At 36.6% G+C, this 8,547-nt stretch overlaps 1 pseudogene; it reads left to right on the top strand.

Annotated features, from left to right (window-relative positions):
• Positions 1 to 432: 432 nt before the first annotated feature.
• Positions 433 to 1,164, top strand: LOC114209927 (G1/S-specific cyclin-D2 pseudogene; annotated as a pseudogene).
• Positions 1,165 to 8,547: the final 7,383 nt, after the last annotated feature.

Below are 8,547 nucleotides of genomic sequence, written 5' to 3'. Positions count from 1 at the left end.
AATATATTAGAATTAAAATACACAGAAAGAGAGAAGAGTGAGCAGGGGAGAGGGAGGCAAGTTTGAAGGGGAGGGCAGGCAGAGTTAGCAGCCCCCGAGGCTCTCCTCTCCCACCGCCCATCCCTTTCCTCTCTTCTCCCCCAGCCTCTCTCTCTCTCTCTCTCTCTCTCTCTCTGCCCCATAACTTTTCTCTCAAAAACCCCCTATTTAGCCAAAGGAAGGAGGTAAGGGGAATCCTCTCCCCTCCCCCCTCCAAAAAAAACCCAACTTTTCCAGTCCGCAGAAAGCAGGGAAGCGAGCGGTCCCCCGGCTGGCCATGGAGCTGCTGTGTGCTGCGAGGTGGACCCGGTCCGCAGGGCCCTGCCAAACGCCACCCTGCTCTATCTACGACGACCGCGTTTTGCAGAACTTGCTCACCATCGAGGAGCACTACCTTCCCCAGTGCTCCTACTTCAAATGCATGCAGAAGGACATCCAGCCTTACATGTGCAGGATGGTGGCCACCTGGATGCTGGAGGTTTGCGAGGAACAGAAGTGTGAGGAGGAGGTCTTCCCTTTGGCCATGAATTACCTGGACCACTTCTTGGCTGGAGTCCCAACTCCTAAGACTAATCTGCAGCTCCTGGGTGCTGTCTGCATGTTCCTGGCCTCCAAGCTCAAAGAGACCATCCCTCTGATGGCGGAGAAGTTGTGCATTTATACTCACAACTCTGTCAAGCCTCAGGAGCCGCTGGAGTGGGAGCTGGTGGTTCTGGGGAAATTGAAGTGGAACCTGGCGGCCGTCACTCCTCACGACTTCATCGAGCACATCCTTCGTAAGCTGCCCCAGCCAAGTGAGAAGTTGTCTCTGACCCGCAAGCACGCGCAGACCTTCATTGCTCTGTGTGCCACTGATTTTAAGTTCGCCATGCACCCGCCATCCATGATTGCAACTGGAAGTGTGGGAGCAGCCATCTGTGGGCTCCAGGAGGATGAGGACGTGAGCTCGCTCACTGCCGATGCCCTGGTCGACCTGCTGGCCAAGATCACCAACACGGATGTGGACCGCCAGCAGCGGATTGAGATGGTGCTGCTCAACAGCCTGCAGCAGTTCCGTCAGAACCAGGGGGATGGGTCCAAGACCAGGCCAGCACCCCTACGGACGTGCAGGATATTGACTTGTGAGGATGCAGTCGGGCCGAATGGGACAGATGCGCTTACATCTGCTCTCTCTTTCTCTCTGGTTGTGTTTTGTTCTTTATGTTTTAGGATGAAACTTTAAAAACAACAACAACAAAAATTCTGCCCCCACCTAGATCATACTGAAAGATTTTTTAGAATTGAGAGAAAAAGGTCCTATAAAAATGGAATAACTAAAAGCATTTGGTGCCTATTTGAAGTACAACAGAAGGGAATCCCTTGTATATGCAAACAGTTATTGTTTGATTATGTTAAAAGTAATAGTAAAATGCTTACAGAAAAAATAAAATAAAATACACAGAAAAATTAATGAATAGAAACGTTTTGTATCAGATCATTCCTTTATTAAATATTTTTCATCTTTCAGTGAAAATAAGTTGATGTTAATTGTGTGTGACTCTAATTGTCTCCATATAAATCAACATACATTTTTAAGAACTTTGTGAATAACACAGACAATGCAGATAAAGAACAACTTCATGTAATAGGTTTAATATTGAAAATAGTGAGTTTCAACTGACAGAAAGGCATTCATATTTGAATTAAAAAGTACAAAGTATATCTTGTTATTTACATTCATAGAATTATAATTAAAGCTATATTAATGGAAGTCATTCCTGAAGGAGAAACTATATAAGAGAAAGCCTGAGAGTACCACAGCAGTCTCCAAATTTTGTTCATTTGAGGAGTGGATGGTAACTAGAGAGGAGTATTTAGCATGATCTGGAATGAAGATGATGTAAAGTTAATTAAAAAGGAAACTATCTCTACAATTTCATCTAAAAGAATAAAATACCTAAGAATAAATTTAACCAAGGAAGTGAAAGACCTGTATATTGAAAACTATAAGACATTACTAAAAGAAATTAAAGATGATACAAATAAATGAAATGAAAGTCCCATGCTCATGGATTAGAAAAATCAAAATTTTGTTAAAATGCCCATACTACCCAAAACAATTTACATATTCAATGCAATACCTATCAAAATTCCAATGGCATTTTTCACAGATATAGAACAAATAATCCTAAAAAATTTATATGGAACCACCAAAGATCCAAAAAAGCCAAAGCAATCTTGCAAGAGAAGAACAAAGCTAAAGGCATTTACGCTCCCTAATCCCTAACTATATTACAAAGCCACAGTAATTAAAAGTTATGATATTGACATAAAAACAGATACACAGATCAATGAAACAGAACAGAGCCCAGACATAAACCCATGGATATTTGGCCAATTAATTTAAAACAAAATAGACAAGAATATACAATAGGGAAATGACAGTCTCTAATAAATAGTGTCGGGAAAACCTGATAGACGCATACAAAAGAATGAAACTAAATTACTACCTTACACCAAACACAAAAATTAACTGAAAATGGATTAAAGACTTAAACTTAAGACCTGAAACCATAAAACCCCTAAAAGAAACATAGGCAGTAAGCTCCCTGAGAAAAGTCTTGGTGATGATTTTTTAATCTGATACCAAAAGCAAAAGCAACAAATGCAAAAATAAACAAGTGGGACTATATCAGATGAAAAACTTCTACACAGCAAAGGAAACCGTCAACAAAATGAAAAGGCAAACTACTAAATAGGAGAAAATATTTGCAAATCATATATCTAAGAAGGGGCTAATATCCAAAATATATAAGGAATTCATACAACTCAACAGCAAAAAACAAAAACAAAACCCAGAAAACAAATAAACAAAACCCCTCAATTTATACAATTGAAAAATGAATAGACATTTTTCCTAAAAAAGCATACAGATAGCCAACAGGTACATGAAAAAATACTCAACATCATTAATCATCAGGGAAATGCAAATCAAAACCACTGATTTGATAATGGCTATTATCAGAAAGACAAGAGCTGGTAAGGATATGGAGAAAAGAGAACCCTTGTACACTCTTGGTAGGAACGTAAATTTGTATAGCCATTATGGAAAATAGCATGGACAGGCCTCAAAAAATTAAAAATAGATCTACCATATGATTCAGCAATTCCACTTCTGAGTATTTATGCAAAGAAAATGAAAACATAAATTCAAAAACATATCTGCACCCCCATGTTCACTGCAGCATTATACACAATAGCCGAGATATGGAAACAACCAAAGTGTCCATCGACGGATGAATGAATAAAGAAACTGTGATAATTATTATTCTGCCTAAAATAGTATTCAGACTAAAAAAACACAACGAAATCTTGCCATTCGTGACAACATGGATGGACCTTGAGGCACTATACTAAGTGAAATAAGTCAGACAGAGGAAAACAAATGCTACATAATCTCTTTTATATGCGGAATCTTAAAAAAAAAGACAAATGAAATAGAGTATATAAGTATCCTTTGAAAACTCTGAAATATGAGGTAAATATAATTTATCACAGTTCTGTGTGTACTTTTTGCCAAGTGAAATGAGTAATATTACCTTATCTGTTTTAAATTCAGATTTTACATATCAAGTTTATTCTAAAATTATTTTTCTTATTCCTTTTGAATTTATAGTAATGGTTCTAGTAATGATTCAAGATTGCTTTATTAGTGCAGCTTTTGAGTCAAAGATACTATTTTTTAAGTTACATTTATTTATTTCATTCAATTAGTTTTTAAAAATTTCACTCAATTCATTTTACTCAACAAGTTCGTATTTAGTGCCTACTACAGGCAAGACACTGTTAAGTATGAAAGGTAAATGAATGAAAAGTGACATATATGACACAACAGAATCACTGCCACAAAGGACCTGTATACAAGGTACTGCCCTGGGGAGGGCTTCCATGCCTGTGAGTATTGGGACAGGCCTCACAGAGAAGGTGATATCACAAGTTGGGACCTAAAGGAGAAAGAAGACTTTGCCAAGATAATCTAAAGTAGGTGTTAAGGGCATCATAGTCCAAGGAAACAGCCTATCATGTTGAAAAATCATAAGAGAGCTTAACCTGTGCAGAGTTTAAGTTAGAATAGGTGGGTGGCCAGAGAAGAGCGTGGAGGAACTGGCAGTCTCCAGGCCATGGAGGGCCTCATAAGTCACCCAAAGGAGTTTGGTCTTCATCCTGTAGATGTCAGAGTCATGGAAGGTTTCTAAGCAGGAAAAAATAAAAAACAAAACTAAAAATAACCTCTTTCACAATTACTATTACTTTGCATTCTAATATTTATCATATGAAGGGATTTGTTACAGTTAGTCTGGGTCAGTGACTTGATCTCTCCAAAAGGGTACAACACCAAAATGGGCCTTTAAAGAGAGAGAGAGAGAGAATAACTCTACAGAGAAAATACATACATTGTTATAGGGTACTAGGGTTTTCAAGATAATCAGTGGGAATAAACTCTTCACATGTCTCGTCTACCAAGAAAAAAAAAGACAGAAAAAATATAGACAAACTTCTCCAATAAGTCTCTAGTGTAAAGACTAGAGAACTCTTAATTGAGTTAATTCGGTTAGGTGGTATTTCTACTAACTATTTCTACTAACTATGCCATTGACGGAGAATAGACATAGGAATACGTTCTTTTAATGTCCTAATATCTAAGGATGCACAGAATTGACAATTCTAATCTGGCACATTGCTGAAAAGAACTGTTATCCTGATTTGCTTCTGCAGTTAGTTATAAGCACTGATACTTAGAAAAGAGCATACATCAGTCCAGCAGTTCACAATAAAAGGTTGCCTGCTAGGTATTACAAAATTTATGTCAATTCATCATACATATTTAAGTGTAAGTGGAGGGACACCTGAGTGGCTCAGTCGATTAAGCATCTGCCTTTGGCTCAGGTCATGATCTCATGGTCCTGGGATCGAGCCGCGCATCGGGCTCCCCTGCTTCTCCCTTTCCCTCTGCTGCTCCTCCTGCTCATGCTTTCTCCCTCTCTCTCTCTCTCTCTCAAATAAATAAATAAAATCTTAAAAAAAAAAGATGCAATAATATTTGTCTAAGTGGAGCTGTTGTCATATTGACATTCTCTTGAATTTTTGGGAAAAAAAAAAGGCCTCACTTTTTTTTTTTATTTTGCACTAAGCCCACAAATTATGTCAGCTGGTCTTAGATTAATAAATCATACTCCTAACTTTAATGATAAAATTGATAAAAATGGAAAATACCAAAACAATGAGAAAGGGGGTAATCTTTATATATGCTGCCCACTTCCCTTTCTGAAGCCTGGCATTCCCGAGGATAAATGAACAGAAGAGATTTTTGCATAATCTAACTCAAGCTGAAAAGAAACAGACATCAATTAAAATAGAATCACATAATATCTGAAGTTTCTCTCACATCCAGATATCAAGTATAGTCTTTATAAAATCTTAAGAAAGCATTGAGGAACAGATCCTAAAACAGACAAAATCTCAGTTTTGTCCTTATTTTTGGTGACTCGCCTTAGCCAGAACTAGGGGAGTTAATATAAAAGCAAAAATCAGGGGCATCTGGGTGGCTCAGTTGGTTAAGCGTCTACTTTGGCCCAGGTCATGATCCCAGGGTCCTGGGATCGAGCCCCGTGTTGGGCTCCCCGCTCAGCGGGAAGCCTGCTTCTCCCTCTCCCACTCTCTCCCTGCTTGTGTTCCCTCTCTCGCTGTGTCTCTCTCTGTCAAACAAATAAATAAAATCTTAAAAAAAAATAAATAAAAATCGTAATAGTAAATAGCCCCATTTCCATGTTGCCAACTCCTAACTGAACAAATGAAACAGACTTAGAGCAAAAGCAGAAAATATCTAGAAAAAGCTTCACAGATAAAACAAGTAGATGCTCCTACACGCCAGAGAGAGTCTTTTAGAAATGACACTTGTAGACACAGTCTGTTAAAAATATATATGTATATTGAAAAACAACACTTGTTCTGCAACAACTGAGTAACTAATGAAAACAAATCAAGTGGAATAAAGGTGCTGTCAGTAGAAAGCAAGCACCCACACTCAAACTCTGAAGGGGAAATTTCCCCATATGAAAAGTTTTGAAATTTTTGATAGATAAGTTCTACCATATCTACTTTAAACTCTGCCACTTTTAAAACCGATCCTATAGAGTCAATGTACCTCTCAGGTGGAATTAATAATCTATCCTCCAGTTTGGATTGATAACGACCAAAGAAAGGATTGAAAATTGAGACCAGTTAAGTGTGATTTAATGTTAGAGACTAAGAACATTTGTGTCAACTTGACAATGAATTGTTTCAGGATTTTAGTTTAGTTTAGGTTTGGCAGGAAGAGAAGCCTACAGAGCAAAACAACCCACCACCACCACCACAACCAAAACTTCATTGTATCCTTAGGAAATATTTTCAAGCCAATGCAAAACAGTTTTTGCCTCAAAATATGAGCTTGCTTACTTAAGCAAAAGCTCATTTTTCCCAAATTAAATTCTGTTTTCCAACATTCACTTCAAATTATATTGCCAAGTGATGTCCACAAAACCAAAATTATTATTTCACAAACTGGAGCCTGCCCCATGTTTGCATTTGCTCTTCTTTGAATAATATATTTTGATTACAGATTCTCAACATCATCTTAAGGGCTTGTTAAAACAAAAATTGTTCTTCTCAATACACAAATATCTGAGTTACTGTGTCTATGGTGGGACTAGAAAATTTGCATCTCTACAAGTGCCTTGGTGATGCTGTTGCTGTTGTTCTGGGGATCATATTTTATATCTATATCTATATATATATATACATATAGCTTTATTACAAAGCCAGTTTGACTCAAGGCTTTTCTATTCTTGCAGCCAAAAATCTCCTAAATAATCAGATTTGGAATTTTCAAATAAAAGAAAGATTTTATTGAAGCAGAACTGTAGTTTCTGAGGCAGTATAAGCCCCAGTTGAGACTGATGTTTCCATAATGGTTATAGATAATATGTAATGCAATAAATAGAAAGTTTCATTTCAATTCATTCTCCCAAACCAATATATCCTACAAATTTAAACAGGTACTTGTGATTCACAGCTTCCTCAGAGAGGCAAAAATTGACATATCAGAAGATACAGATAAATAAATAGTTTAAATATATACTAAAGTAACTATAAAAGAATACAATTAACCGTTTATTCTAATGCCATAGCTTTAAGCAGCTAGTCCCCAAATATTCCAAGATTTCATTGGGAATACAAATCACTCTAAAATGTTTCCAGGAGTAATAAAAAAGAGTTAGGGCAGAGAAAACATAATGATTATCAGAAAAATATTTACATGATAAGAATTAGTTTTATTGAAAATGTGATCATTTGATAACCTAAGTCATTGAAGAGCTAGATGCATGCTGGGCGCATTTCGTTACTGACAGGGAACTAAGAATTTATGTTTCTTAAATCCAAGCCATCAATATGTGCCCCAAGACGTACAAATATTTGACTCTTCTGACTACTCATTCTTCTTTGGTGAAATAAGCAATGGGAAACAATGCTGCTAATATTTTGCCATGGTTTAGTCTTTGGATATGAAAGTCAGAGCAGATTGAATAATGAATCCCTGAACTTACCCACAGTAGGAATTACAGCCAATAAGAGTTCCACAATTTTGAATAAAGTTTGAAAGGAATTACTGACCTCTTTAGAACAAATCTATGGGAATATTTTAAATACACTTAAAGTCTTATAACTACTACTCTCCACATTAACCACTGAACTGCTTTCTGTAACTATAGTTTCGGGTTTTCTAGAATTTCCTACAAAGGAACTCCTACTGTATTTGGCCTGTAGTCTCTTAATTTTTTTTTCATTTAACATCCTGCTTATGAGATTCACATTACGTGGTTGAGATTTATTACTCCTTTGTACTGCTGAATAGTATTCTATCTAATGTATATGTCACAGATTTGTTAATCCAATAATATTTGGAAATGTGGAGCTATCTGTACAGTCTCTAAGTAAACATGTTTTCTCTTAGATAATTACCTATGAGTTGGATTGCTGGTTCATATGGTTGACTGTCTTATTGACTTCATCAAAAATGAAAAACTGATCTCTAAAACTACTATACTATTTTTAACTTCTGCCAGCAATAGGCAAAGTTTTCAAAGCATCATCAATACTTAGTATTGTCAATCTTAATTTTAGCCATGCTAATGAATGTATGCTAGATTTTATGTTTTGGTTTTAATGGGCATTTTTATGATGATTCATGATTTTGAACATCTTTTCATGTTCTTATTTGCCATGTGTATTAACTCTTTGTTAAAATGTCCATTTAAGTGTTCTTCCCATTGGCTTTACAAATTGCTTCTTTTCTTTCTTTTTTTTTAATTTAAATTCTAGTTAGTAAACCTACAATGAAATATTGGCTTCAGGAACAGAATTCAGTGAATCATCACTTCCATAAAACACCCAGTGCTCATCATAACAAGTGCTCTCCATAATGCCCAT

This window comes from Eumetopias jubatus, unplaced genomic scaffold, assembly GCF_037043125.1.
Source record: "Eumetopias jubatus isolate StellerSeaLion01/CBP00866 unplaced genomic scaffold, mEumJub1_p1.0 scaffold_6, whole genome shotgun sequence".
Taxonomy (NCBI): Eukaryota; Metazoa; Chordata; class Mammalia; order Carnivora; family Otariidae; genus Eumetopias; species Eumetopias jubatus.
The sequence above is the reverse complement of the archived record's forward strand: the minus strand, read 5'-3'. Positions and strand labels throughout refer to the sequence as shown.